General features: G+C 37.4%; 1 protein-coding gene across 1 annotated transcript in view; it reads right to left on the minus strand.

The window, feature by feature from the left end:
* The window catches only part of KAT6B (lysine acetyltransferase 6B), a 106915-nt gene that overhangs the window by 58183 nt on the left and 32993 nt on the right, over positions 1-15739 (minus strand). The gene's annotated exons all lie outside the window — the stretch shown is intronic.

The raw sequence follows: 15739 nt of genomic DNA on the forward strand, positions 1-15739 counted from the left end.
CATTTCTCCCAAATGGGATAGTCAAATAACAGAGTACCTTCTAGCAGAGAGTATCACAATAACCCAGATTAAAATGGTTTCTTTTGTGAATTCACAGCTTCCAGACTCAGGTAGGCAATGCTGCTAGTTTAACATATCAAAGCAATCATTTATTGGCTTTACCTTCATTTTCCATTTCCACTTTATGCTACAATACTTTGAAAGCTGGCAGGCTATCTTCACTTGACCTATAAATCTGTATTCCATTACAGATCTGGGAAGAGGGGAATGCTTGTTTTTAAGGGTATTCTTGTGAAAGAATTCGTTCCATGGTGATATGCCCTTATATCTCAACACAATATAACACAGAAATATTGAAACTACTTTTATGTTATTAAGCTTTATGATCATTTTAAGTCAAGCAGCATGAAGAATGCTGACACCAGGAAAGTAAGTTTGTCCTAGCCATAGAAGAGGAGCACACATAAACATACTTCCATATAAACATACCCCAGGGCACCGTACTTTCTCTGAAAATTTAGACCTCAGCAGGTCTGCTCACTGTTCAACTCTTCACAATCCAATTACTGAAATATTGACATACTTGTATACCCCAAAGAATATACATAAAATATAAACAGAGCTGAACTTTTCATAAGTAAGGAGATGTGTGTTCTCTTCCATCACCTACAAAAGGGAAGTGCTGTAACCACCTTATAACCAATAGGAACAAACATCATCTGCAGTCTTTTGTCTTACTGAGGTCTCCATTATGGGTTATATGGTTAGCTGAAATATGAACTTGCTACTTGGATAAAAACAACCATTTAAGTTATAAAGCAGCTTCCAAAAATGGTTGTGCATCTGCATTATTGGTGCTGTCAGTTTTAGAAGGATGTCATTGAACATCATCCATATTTCTATAGGTGGAAAGGGTTATACCAACTACTTGCAGAACTTTTCACTTGATAAAAAGAACATATATATAAATAAAATAAGAAAGAATTAATTAGTTACTATTCTTGTCGGTCAGATATAATTCAACAGATCTTTCCCAGAATTTTGCTTTCATCAGATATGTCACTGGAGCAAAATGATACTAACAAAAAGCCCAAAATACACAAACTATGTTAATAATCAGCAGTAGAAAAAGGGTCCAGAGCTATTAAAACAGATTTTGCACCAGTGTGTGGACATTTCTTAACTGCTACTTAAAGTTTAATACAGATAATTTTAAAAGACAGATTATTCTTTTAGCGGAATCCAGTAAAAATCTCCTCTTGGCAACCATACCATGCTCTTTCCCTTCAATGTAACAGTGCTTTAGCCATTTCAAAAAGGCTTGTGCTGATAAATAATTTACAAAGCTTCACATATCATTCAAATCCAGGCCCAGAATCTCATCTATCTTTCCAAGATATTTTTTTGCTCTAGGAAAAGACATGGCCATTAGCCAACATTCATTTACTTCCCTATTTCAAACATGACCCCACCCCATCCCCCCCTTTTTTTTCCTGAAGGTAAAATAAAGGACAAAGGTTGTTGGCAGTTCAGGGCTACAAAGACTGATGTTCCCATACCAAAACTAATCACAACGAGCTTGCAAATCCTATCACCTCATATTCAAGTTTCCAAGAAGCTTACAGGCTCCAGTATATTCTTTGAAGCCATTTACATTCATAACTGTATTACAGGGTCTGTTCTCTCCACTGCTGAAAGTTACGCACACACACACACACTCCTGTCAGCGCAGTAAACAAGACATCATTGCAATTTGCTTTAGCTTGCACAGTCCGAGCAAGCCTGAATTCATACTGGTAGTATTAGTTCTGGCTCACAACTGTCTCAATTAGCATAAACTAAGGGCGTTTGGGGTTAATTTTGGGGGGCGAGAGGGGCTGGTGCAATTTTTTAGCTGTTGATTAACAGCAGCAGAATGTCATCCAAACAGCAATGCATCTCCTACTTTAAACAAAGGGAGCTCTAAGAGAAATTAATCTATTTTTCTAATCAGTAGTTTATCTTCTAAAATATAGCCACCACATATATTTGGAAAAACAATGATCAGTCTTCAGGAAGGTTAATACCATTTCATCTCTTACAGAATGAGTTCTATTCAAGTCAGTTATTCAACACTGCAGTATTTTGTACCAGATGAGCCAGTAATACTTTTGGTGTTAATATTTAATATTAATATTTGTGTTACAAAAGCTTTAGGCGTATGATGTCTGCTCTGTCTCACAAGGCATGTCTAAATATCTCTTACCCAGTAACATACTATTGCTTCAACAGAACTAATAAGCTGAGAAGAATTTTTCATCCCTTTAATTCTGTGAATAAGGTAAATGACAACTTGCAAAACAATTCAGAACATTCAAATTCAACAGACTGCCTTGTTCTAATAACTGTATTCCCAACTGCAGTAAGAGCAAATTTAGAGAAAATTCATCCCTTATGCCAACATGCACTCAGAAATTTAAGTTTCACAAAGAGCAGTCAGGAAACTGGATTTTAAAAAAATTAAGATAGACACACCATGGAGCAATAACAGACCATCAACTCAGCGCCTATGAACAAGTGGGGTTTTTATTTTACTTTCCAAGTAGAAATTGAACTGTACGTATTTAAACATCACACATTCACTGCCATAGTCAATCAATCCCTCAAAACATCACTCATACAACTGCAGTCCATCAATCCTCTAAACAGTGTTAAAACCATGTACTGTAAGACAATGTTGTATCACCAAAAAACACCACCAAAATCTAATTTTACAGCATTTATAATTTCAAAATTATTCCAAACAGTAATTGATTGTGATTATTCTAACACTTGAAACAGTTTTCACTAAAAATACATGAATGTGTGTACACTAAAGTTTGTTTATAGCTTCATTATTTCAGTCACTAAAGAACACAAGAATAAAAACCATGTTTAATAAAAGTTTGTGCTACAGATAAAAACTAAGCATAAAAAAATATTTGTTTAGTGCCTTCAATAAGTGTTCTGTAATTTATCCAACTGAAAAAAACCACCCCAGAGCCCCGAGAAAACCCCAAAGCATTTTAACTATTTGACATAGTTTACACATTGTGAAATATTAAGGACCCACTATCCTTACTGCTCAGTCTTTACATATTCAGCATTCTGACTGCTCCACAAAAAAAATAAAGAATTAGAATGAATGGTTTAGGTTAGAAAGAACAAAAATCTAACTCCAAGTGCCCTGCCATGGGCAAGGACACCTTTCATATCATCACGAATTCGGAAGTAACAACATCGTGCTAGCAGTTAGTTAAACTAGTGCAGTGTCCATGTTTAAGCAAAGACTTAGAAGTCATTTATGCAACCAGTAAATTATTTTGTTTATTTTAATGACTCACACCTATCCATTCTGAGAAACTAATAGGCTTTGTCCCTGCACAAAATCAATCCCTGGTAAAAATTCAGCTGGATTTCTGTTACCTTATACCAGAACTTGTCCAGAACTAAGGCTCAAACCAATTTTTCTTCTTATGTAGTTTCTGCACTTGTGGAATTTATACGCTTTTTTGAATATATTTATAGTTACCATGCAATTCTTAAAGCATTTAGTATGTTCTAATATCCCACCTCCAAAGAAGTCACATTAAGTCCTGAAAAGTTTTATTTTACTTTATTTTTGAGTATGCAAAGTTACCCAAAACTATAAATCCCACTCAAAGCAAGCAGATTCCTATTTGCATTGCTATAGTACTCTGAGGTTTTAAACAGATTGTCTGAAAACTGTTAGGCATTAGCTGTGTACACACAATTACAGTCTTAAGTGCTATCTCATTAAGTGTTATGCACACATTAAAAGAAATTAAAAGTTTCACACACTCTCCCAGGAAATTTTACTAGCAAACCAAAAACCTCAACTGCTCCCATTTGCAACTGCCTCACCATGCCTTTTCAGAACCACCTCAACATCATCTTAACACCTGCCAGAAAACACATCCTTATACATGATACCCAAAAATTAGATCTGTTATCCTGTTAACAGAAACAACATGTAAGTAATTACAGGGTTACCAGGAGAGAGGGGCAAATTTTACTGAGAAGTGAAGCTGCCACGACCTTCAGTACGGATCCACTGTCCTGGTCCCAGTCCATTTCCAGCCTTAGGAAGGACAGAAGCAGCAAGCTGGCTTTCTCAGAATACCTACATTTTCACAAAGTACCTTTGAGGGCTATCTGCACTATTTTTTTTTCACCATGGTTTGGAAAAAAGAAGTCTCTGAACACGAAATACTGCCAGAAGCATCTCTAAATACCGTTTCTTAAAATATTAATATTGAAAAGCAAAAGCTTTATCAGCAACAGGTACTGATTTCTGTCTCATCTACTGAAGCAGCTGCTCTTGGTCCCAGACAAGACAAGGTTCTGTGAGCACTTTAAGCTGCAATACCTTTCTTGCATCCATTCTGTTTGTGTACAAAACAGTTCACTTCCCACATCTGAAAATCATGTTTCAGGAGCTATAACTTAAACTAAATTCCAAATTTTTAAAACAACTTGCTAACTATCCAGTAGTTCCCATGTTAGACCTACAGGCCTGCAAAGCATGGTAAACAATACACACTACCTCAAATCATGGTAAACATATCTTGACAGGTAGAAGTGTGGAAAATTACACCTGCTACAAACCTTAATGTAGCAGTTACACATTCAAAGAGCACAAAGCAAAGGCCAGTACAACGGCAGTTCCAAAAAGAGAGGACTGACCAGGCTGTGACCTTTCTTTATTACACTTTTAAATCAACTAACTGCATAAATGGTGTGTATTGAGGAAAAGCTACAGACTGAAACTACTACTCTTCTCTCCAAAGATTACCATCACTGCTAGAATGCAGGTTTGTGTGCCTTGTTTTTGTATAAAATTCACTTTCTTACTACACAGTGGCTTTGTGGCTTTCTCTGCTCACACCTCCCTCCTGTACTTTGAAAGGATATCTCTCTAAAAGCATTGTGATATACAAGGTAACCATCAGAAATACCTAAAACTATGCAAAAAGAGTAAATTTAAAACCCTTCCTATCCTCCTGCATTCACATGCCCCAAAGCCATCTAACTGCAAGAGTAATACTAGATTAGCTTAACTTAATTAGCTGCACATAAGCCAACCTGCATTCATGTTTCATTTGTAGTTTATATCCACAGAAAATGTTAAAATTTCACTTTCTGTTGAAAAATCACCACCCTAAGCAAGCACAGAAAACATCAAGAGAAAGGTGCAAAGCAGCAGCTCAAAAATACAGCTAAGTGTCCTGATCCTCTGGAGGCTCAGCTTTCATTTTCTACAGAATGAATGTAAAGCCTCTGCACTTACAGAAGGGAGGCTTTTCAACTACAGTCCAGATTCAACAGACACACAGAATTACTGAAGCCAATCTAAAAACAACCCTTGGATATGTGTAGGCTCTGCTACTGTTTCTGTCAACAATCTCTGATACTGTACTTATTTAAACTCCATCCCTTCTGTGATCTTGCATTAATTTCTGTGTGCCACGGTTTAACCCCAGCTGGCAACTAAGATCCACACAGCTGCTCACTCATTACCCCCACATGGGGATAGGGAGAGAATCAGAAGAGTAAAAGTGGAAAACTCATGGGTTGAGATAAAGACAGTTTAATAGCCAAAGCAAAAGCCACATACACAAGCAAAGCACACCAAGGAATTGATGCACCAGTGCCCATGGGCAGGCAGGTGTTCAGCCATTGCCAGGAGAGCAGAGCCCCTTCACATGTAATGGTTACTTGGGAAGACAAACACCATCACCCCGTGTTGGTGTACCCCACTGCCTTCTTCTTGCTCCCACTTTATACACTGAGCATAACATTTTACAGTATGGAACATCTCTTTGGTCAGCTGGGATCAGCTGCCCTGCCTAGCTAACCTCCAGGGTTGTTGAGTTTACCTATGTCTTAGATGTCAAGAAAATGCAACTGAGTTACCTTTATTTAAAGTCTAACTCAGAGGTAAAGTGCATTATATGTTTCAACTTTCAACAATCCTGCTCATCACGTGCTAATTTCCACAATGTCTTCTTTATCTCAGTTTCTTCATATGCTTAGGAGACTTCCAAACATGGTATCCATGTTTTTTGTCACATGTATATACAGTTGTTCAAATGGGATTGCATTTTCCAACTCCAAATTTTATCTTTTACTGCACTGCAACTAGAATGAAGCAGGTGATGCACGTAACCACAAGGTAAGCTGTGCAATTCACAGACCACGATCCCATGGCCATGTCAACTTTTATATTCTTTGGGAAAACGTATTGTTTTTACACACGTTACATCAACTCCAGTATGAAAAGCACATGCTTCACTGCTATGATATTATGTTTACTCAGATGTTTGTATATATGCATATTTTTATCCCTAACTTATTACCAAAGTCATCTTACATAAATGCGTATAATGTTTGCAGCGTGGCGCAGGATAATTATTAGTTGTCTTGATGCTAATTGCTCAGGGAAAATGTTTAATTGCATATTAAATTGATCATATGCATATTTTATCTAGTTTACTCTTTGGGGCAAATTTACTGTCAGCACAATCTAGATTTGAATAGCAGTATACTAAATACAGAAGCAGGGCTTTTTGAAACTGGGCTAGTGTTTGAAATGCAATTCTAAATAAAACAAGCAAAGCTCTGTTCTACTCCAAGATGAAGTAGGTGAATTTCTGCACAAAGTCAAGACTTATCCTGCCTAGTTGCCTCATATAAGGGAAAAATATTAGGACCAAAGCAAAATTATTATGACCATAAATTCCAGAACCTGATATGTGATTACAAGAGAAATATTTTTTAGATTTCTTCCACTGATATAATTAGGAAATAGAAGCTTTAAATAGAGAACACATATATTTTGTTTTTGTTGTATACATTTTGGGTTTTTAAACAAAAAAGTATTTCATTTTAACTCATGCATATAACTTGACATCCTTTCTGCACAATTATTTTAAGAGCAAATGCAGTATAAATTGTATCACTCTAAATAACACAGCCACTTCTCTTACCAAGGCCCAAGTAGTAGAAAAACGACACAGCTGACTTCATATTCTTACAGGGAACAAGCGGCAGCATTTCGTTTTTAGTCACTGGTTTCTATCTAGTAAAAAACACCGGCACTAGGATACTTCCCTACCAGCTGAGCTGTGGAGTAATACAAGTTATGGAAATCTACTCATTTATCTATTTATTCTTTCAAAAATGAAGTCATTCCTGGTCTCCTTTCTGAAGGAAGAGGATGTGGACAAACAGCTGATTAAATGCTAACAGCTTCATTTTTTTTTTCCCCTGACAGGAACTGAACTTTATTCTTGAGAGAAGAAAAGCAGTTTATTCAACAGTCAAGACACTGAAATCACTTGCAGGAATTTACCTTTACAAGCCATTGCCCAAGACACAAATCCATTGAAAATCTGCCAGCTCTGTAAAGTACATACACAGTGCATTTTACACAAGACTTGGGAGAGCAGCAGTTTTTTCTTGATTGTGTGCTGAAATCCATGGCAGAGGATAATAAAGTGCATAGGCACGGTAGCCCTGTACCCCAAGGAGTTACCTAAGAGGCTGGCACTTCCAATAAATGACACAGATTGCTTTGTCAGTCTCTGCTTCTTCCTATGCATAGATCATGATCAACAGTAACATACTATCAAGAAATCACAACCCACCAAATCAAAAAGTATAGTTTTAATTTCATAATTAAAAACTCAGATCACTGTAGATAATTTTACAAATAGAGTAAAATAATAAAGCACTAACTAGCCATATGATGTAAACCAGAGCTTGAACAGCTCAGAACAAAGCCAGTAAACATTTCACAGAAGACCAGTTTTTCTTAGAAAGGCTTTCAAGTAGGCCTTTTATATAAAATTAAATGAAAGTCTCTTGAAGGAAAGAGGCTTAAAATTTGCCTCAAGTATTATATTTAAGCTAGGGAACTAGAGGGGAGGTAGGGAAATTCAAAAAAATTATTGCAGCAACTTGTATTAGGTGGCTTTTAGAAACAAATCCAGTGAGGCTCTCAAGCACTGGTTCGAATTTATCTCCTACACTATTTCCAAGTATTAAAGTCTGTGAAGCCCATGAGGCCATTTTCAGCCCTACCAATAATATTAAATTGCCATGTTACTCAAGGAAAACATATGAATTCTAGCATCAGCATTTCTGCAAAAGGACACAGAAAAGGACAGGAGCAAGGTCATAAAGTTCATTAAGTCAGCAGCTTGTTGACTGTAATTTCATGAGGGATTTTTAAACAGCGCTTCAAAGGTAGATACAATATGCTTCAAATCCAGCAATAGCCTACAGAAGGTGATAACTAACTTCAACAAAAAGGCAAAACCAAAGGAAAGAATGAATTAAGAAATTATGACTTAGGAAATCCATCTAAGAGCACTCTTGGACCATACCCAAGTTTGAATTTGAAGTCTTCTAGAATCAACCTCCTTTCATCTCTGACAGGAATCAGCTCCTGTTCGCTTCCATCCAGTAGAAGAACTAACCAATGAAATAACTTCTACCTACAGCATCATTCACAGTTAAGGGCCCTGGCCTCACTAGCAATACTCAAACTACTTCTACTGCAAATTTTCTTGTGCAGTGGAACTGCAAAACCACTTTTCATCTAATTCCAAATGAGTGCAGAGCATGGTTGGGAAAAGACACAATGATATACTCATTAAAACACACTGCAGGAATCCACTTCGTGACAAAATTTTCTGTGCAAAGATGTTTCCCTTGCCTCTTCCTTCACACACAGGAAATGGACAAGCAGCATGACAAGAGCTACCCTGTACAACTCACTCAAAAGTCTTTAGGACTGGATTAGCCTGTAAAACCAAGAAACAAGTAAACTATACAGTTTTATATTTCACTTTGTCAGTTTGTGCATGTACTATTCAGCTGTTTTAGCACCAACAGATAAATACAACAAAAATCTGATCATTGCAATGAAGCCTGCAATCCCTGTCCCTACAGAGTACATATTTCAGGCTCCCACATAGGATCGTATGAGCAAAGTACCTCCCTTAACCACTCTGAAGCACCAAGTAGACAGCAGATACTGAGACACAATCAGAGGATTGACTATACCACTGTTTCTTAATAGTCTAAATAAAATTCTTATTTACAGCTCCTGTCTGTTCATGCCTTAAGTGTCCAGTATTTACAACTAAGCATTTACACTCACACTGTAAGAAAATATTGTCAACTTAGTGAAACCAAGAAGTCATACATGGTATTTTTTAACTGCAAAGCTGGTTTAAACGAGTAATTACATTTAGTATGGGCACAGTATCTCCTTCAAATTTACAAAAAGCAAGGATTTGTGAAATTGTACTTGAGTGATGCAAATCAGAAGTTTCAAAGAAGATGGAAAAAGTTTTGAAAATTACTTGTCTAAAATATGATCACTTCAGCAACAGGTAGTAAGACCTCTTTGTAGCCGAACCCACAGAAGACGCCTTTTCTCTCTGTTTTGATGCTTACAATAAAACCTAGATGTCTTCATTACTAGCAAGAAATCCTAATAAATAAATCAACATCTGAAAGGTTCAATATCCATAGTTTTGAATTTTCAGATTATAACCTAACTCCACTGGGATACTTTTTTTTTTTTTTTTTTTTTGGTGGAGGAGAAGCAAAGAGAAAGCCCTGCAGCATAAAGAATAGAGAAAGTTCCCTCCACACTTCAAATTCTGCTCGAGATCTCGACTCCAGTGCCATGAGAGCTGCACCATTCATGTCCACACAGTTCAGAACTAACATATCCTTACCCCATGTTTTAACTTCCAGCAAATTTTCTTTGAGTATGCCATTTAAAGGGTGTTCAGTTTTAAGCAAACAACTATAAATTTTACCATTTTGGAAAAAAGGAATACCTGCAGCTCAAACTCAGTTTCCTTAAAAAAAAATAAAAATAAAAAAAAGGTTCACATTAAGTGACCAATAAAAAAGGCATACATTTCATGTTCCAAATGTAAACAGGTAATGTATAGAATAGTTAATACAAAACACTCTGAAGTTCCTCGATCTGACCAGAGTGCCTTCTACCCCTGCCAAATAAATAAAAAATATGATCTAGTTATTCCACACACACTAAAATAGTTTTGTGATAGGCTAATTAATCATGAACATAACTTTTCAGACATTACATAATTTCACAGACTTGCTTGTAGCTCCTGCCAACAAAAACAACAGTTTGAATGAGAAATAAATCTACACTTGAATAAATCTACACTTGACAGTGACAAAACATGACGACAGTAGGAAAAAGAGGGGGGAAAGGAAGGGGAAAGTATTAATATCGCACAAGCCCCCTGTATAACTTTATTACTCAAAACATAGCAAAGCTTAAAAGCCAAAATACATGAATCAAGCAACTGAAACTAACTTCTCACTCTAATCTTTCTTACTTCTTTAAAATTGCAGACTATTTCTGGAAATTATGTTTTATAGAACTTGAGAAACAAACCTAAATCACACAACTTACTCTGTGGCACTCATCTGGGATCAGGAACCCCATTGTAGTTTGGGTTCATTTCTTGTTTGGGAGACATCTACAAGCACTCAGACCAAGTACAGATCACTTTTATATTTCAAAACAGTCTCAGACCTACATTTTCAACCTGCCAATAAATTAATACTTGATTGACTCAAACTACATGTTGAAGAAAATCATATATAAAGAAAGGTAAAAATCAATTTTTCTTGAGAATGTACTTTTAATCCCCCTTGTAGGCCCCTCTCATAACAAATTCAAACCCCAAACAGCCAAGGCACTCTAACTGATACAGTAAGACTATACAGGCAGACAGAAGTGTTGATTTAGGAAGTCAGGAATTCCTACTGTTACGAAAAAGGCTCTCAAAAGGCCCCTCCAAATCCTGTATCAGTGACAGCCCACACAATCTGCAGATTTATATTCCTTTTAATTGTATCATTGCAATTCAATGATTGAGTATTCATATGAAAAAAATTGTAAGTTTGACAGTTACTTACTGAAGTAAAGTTCATTGCTCAAAGAGTGCTGGAAAAGACTGATGAGAACTAATAACTTGGTTACATTTCATGCCCCTTGCCACACTAAAAACAAGGTGAAGAACACCTCTGTAACATAAACCACCAGAAGAGAGAACAGCAGCTGTAAGCAAAAGCTGCTGTTAATATTGTGATTCTGTGAATGTCTCCTAACATCAGCTCTTTCCCAGAAGCTCAGGAGAAAGAAGTAGCACTGTAACATCCCCAAAACATCAACTTTACTTATGAGATCTTTCATGCACTGACAATATTCTCCTTCCCACAGGTACACAAGGAAGTATGTTTTACTTCTTTTTCATTTTATCTTCTTCAGGAGGAAGGACATCATAAGAGTATTTTTCTACAATTTAAGACTTCTGTTTCCAGGGAGAAAGGATGCCCCTGTCCATAACCATAGTTAATTGTGCAGTACAGTCATTACTCCAGCACTGCTTTCTAGGAAAAATCAAGACTTTCACTAAGACATCTGCCCTACTCATGTGAATTTGCAGAAACACAGAATGGTTTGGGTTGGTAGGGACCTTAAAGATCATCTAGTTCCAATCCCCTGCCACCGGGGCGGGGGGGGTGTGTGTTTCACTAAACCACCTTGCCAAAAGTCGCACTCAACCTGATCTTGAAAACTCACAGGGATGGGACATCCCCAGCTTCACTGGGCAACCTATTCCAGTTCTTCACCAGCCTCACAGTAAAGAATTTCTTCCTAGTATCTAATCTAAACCTTACTCTAACCATTTCAGTTGAACCTGCTCTTAAACCCTTTCAATTCAAAGTCCCTACCCCTTGTCCTGTCACTACACATACTTGTACAAAGCCCTTCCCGTAGGCCCTTTCAGCTACCAGAAGGTCCTACACATGCTCCCCGGAGCCTTCTCCTCTGCAGGTACAACAAGCCCAACTCTCTCATCCTGTCTTCAAAGGAGAAATGCTCCAGCCTGCTGAGCATCTTCATGGTCTGCTGACCAGCATCCTCTAGAGGATCTGCACTGCTTGGAGGGGAAAGGTAGAATGAAAATATAATGGAATACTGAAGTCATCAGCTGAGGGAAAAGGTATTCTCCATACAAACCTATACGCCTGGAAACCTTAAGATGAATGGCTTTTCCCCAGAACACCTCTGCTGAATCTTCTCTAGACACACCATAAAAGGAGATAAATTCAGTGTAAAAACACAAATTGATGTCAAGTCAGACAACAGAGAAACACAGCAAATCAATATCACAGTCCTGAACGCTGACAAGGATGGAGGTTCAGTAATCTCTGGGCAGCCTCTTGATTTTCTCAAGCATAAATCCTTGTATCAACCATCACGAGCACATTCTCTAAAAGCCTACAATCTCTGAAGGCAAACAGAAGTAAAAGTCACAACCTACCAGCAGACAAATAACAATGGCATCACCTGACAGAGTTCCATAAGATGTCAGAACCATGTTGCAACTTTTGTTTATACAGGGGCATAAATCTCTTACTGCATTAGTTAATCCCACATTCCCCCACTTGAAATTTATTTCCACTGCAATTCTGAACAACGTACTGGGACATTTTTACAGCTTTCCTAAGTCACATTTAATTGAAAGCATCTGCATAAAGCTACAAACAGCTGCTAGAATAATAATTCAATAATGAACTCCAGTTTCTGTTTTGGATCTGTAATTTTCTTCCTTTCACACTGTCTCTGGATAGCTAATTAAAGAATCACCATTTAGAAAAAATCTCAAACCTTTAGAACAATTCTTTGTTCTTCACACAACACTTAAATAACTACTGAAGAGAACCCAGCACTTGGGAGCTCTGGCCCTATCCCTTGGAACTGAGGCTGAACATGCAGCTGGTCTTCAGTTCTGCACAGAGAGACACGGTGTTAAAGTCAGCATAGACACCTATCCCCCAAATGATACCAGGGAAAAAAGGAGAGAAGCCTACAGCACACGTCATCGAAAGGTGTCAGCTCAGAGAAAGCAACATAATAAATTAATACTAATTCATTCTCAGCGGTGGTTCCATCAAGAACTTTCCAGCTTAAAGACTAAGTTTACAGGGACATGGAACCTTCTTCCCACCCAAATTCCAAGTACACCGGAAACAAAAATGAGAGGACTGTGCAGCAACTGTTGAAGTGATTTTTCTGGGACGCATGCAATATAAAGCAATTTAGAAGTGATTGTCAGTCTTCATTCCATGATCTGACTTAGCAGAGTTAAGCAACACGTACTCATCTATACTTGATCTTCTCAGAGATTACACCAAAAGAACTTCACTATTTGCCCTAGGTATCAGGTTAGTATTTTTAAGTAATCCTAGAGCAATTCTATTGTTAAGACAACACACCCACCAACTAATACACTATTGACAGTTTTAGACTATAGGACTTTGTTTTACATCAAAACTTAAACAACTTGTCATACTGATCCTTCCACTCATTCAGCTTTATGAGGAAGAATTTAAGGAGATGCCTTCACATTATCTCAGTTTGAGAAGTGATCACCTGGCAACCAAACCCTTTAACTTACTCATAATGCCTATTAGGTACACATAAAAACTGTATAGACTGTGTAGTACAAAGAAAAGATAATAAAAATATTTGGTCATGTGATGGAGGCTAGGGAAGACACCAGAAATACCAAATTTCTCTTTTGACCACAGCAGGGAGAAAAGGGAATTTTCCAGCGTCCTGAAAATATGGTCTCAGGCCCCAAAACCATTTAGCATGTCTCCTACAGCGACCAATCTCTGCACACCTAGTTTATGTGGACAAAAGTACTCAAGCTGATCTTATGCTACGTGAGCAAGTAAAGTAGCTAATGCTAGAAAGAGCATTTCTGCATACTAATAAATGTGTACAATAATCCTAAACCCACTAAATCCTAAACCCATTATATATTTTTTGTATTTTTGAAAACACATTTGTCCTTGAAACTTTCTTTTTAAAACAGTATGCAGCTCTAATATGCACCTCCCCATTGCATGATAAAGGACTTCTGAAAATATTGGGTTACAAAAAAGGGTTTGTCTATACATTTACAATATAATGTATGTGTAATTTATGTTGAAAGTTCAAGTGCACCTCTATTTCATTCTAAATATTCTACCCATCTCCCCTCTAGGAAGGAAAACCGTAAGAAAGAATTTAAAGAACTGAAGTCTTTTGTGTAGTTTTCTGCCTACTGAACAGTTTTTAAACCTAATCCCCCATAATTCTTCAGTTGTAGCTCTGCAAAAGGAACAGCATGGCAGAGCTTCAAACTCTTACTACTGCCATCTAAGTAATCTAACCACAAATCAAAAGTTACAATATTTAATGATGCTAGAAATAAAGCAGCTGAATAACTTCTGAATGTCCAGGCTTAGCTTACACCCAATTGATCTAAAGTAATGGTCCCCTAAATTCCCCAACTACACACAAAAAAATGTGCTGGAGCAACAAAATATACAACTTGGGCAAAAAAAAACAGGTTTATATCCAGATTAGCATGGAGGCAGGAGAAAGGAAAAATGTGTATTGCACACAGGTGCATACACTTGAATTCTGCATGTAAGGCAAAGGAGGCAACTGCTACAACCAGGTTCTGTTGCAACGTCATCACAATTTTGATACTGAGGACAACTACAGCCAAGCACTTCAACTGATTTGCCACTTGAAGTTTCTGAATTAAGTGCATAATCATCTGATCACAAGATGAATACAGCAAGACTGAAGGTAAACATAAGACAAGATCACTCTTGCTTTAGTAGTAAATGTAAGGATAATGGCGGGGTGGCAGGAGAAGTTTCTCTGTCAATATTAACCTTTCTGAAAGACTATTACATCTCATAGCTAAGATAAAAATGCAGTAGAGAAATACACCAAGAGGAAAAAGGGAAATTAATTATGTTTTGTAGAACAGGAATAATATTGAAACCACTTTTGCCTCCATAAGCTTAATATTATTATGTCTAATTAACATGACCTGCCCAAAGTACGTTATAATGCTGAAAATCCAAGACTGCAATCTTCTTGTAGGGCAGAGTTTGGACTTGTTATATACTGAAGCAAACCTTATTCCCAAATCAGCAACAACAGCGTACAAAGAAGGGGGATGAATCTCGGCATTTCTTAAAGTCTGTTCTGCAGACTGCTCTGCCAATAGGATTTCTCAAACTAAGTTATAGTTGCTGCATATATTATATCTGAAGAAGGCTCTGTAGACCACACCGAACAAAGCAATTGAGATCTGTACACAGGATCTTTGCCTGATGTCTTCCTCAAAGTGTGTGCCACTGTATCTTTACAGAGCAGGAAATAAGTAGTGTAAGAAGAAAAGCCCCTTAACCCTAGTACCACAACCCTAAGAACTGGGGAGACATAGTGGTAACAAGGATTCAGGAGCTCACTGCTACAAACACAACCTTTTGAGACGCTGTCACCCCTCAAGCCTAAGTCATATTGGATCCCAGGCTGAGCAGGCACCACAACACTCATAGCCAGGAACACAGAGGTGCTGCCATTCTCCACTACTGATCCCAAAACATTGGCTAAGCAACACACATTTATAGTAACATTTAATATATAACAACATTTATAATAATGACTGGGGAAGAAGATCCTTCCACACTATATTCAAGATACCTTTCTCATTCCTTAAGGGAGCTGCATAAGAAGAACCCATATGAAAGTAAAATATTGGAGTGCAAAAGTCAAAGC

This window comes from Pyrgilauda ruficollis, unplaced genomic scaffold (assembly GCF_017590135.1).
Source record: "Pyrgilauda ruficollis isolate IOZ18807 unplaced genomic scaffold, ASM1759013v1 scaffold11, whole genome shotgun sequence".
In the NCBI taxonomy this organism is placed as follows: Eukaryota; Metazoa; Chordata; class Aves; order Passeriformes; family Passeridae; genus Pyrgilauda; species Pyrgilauda ruficollis.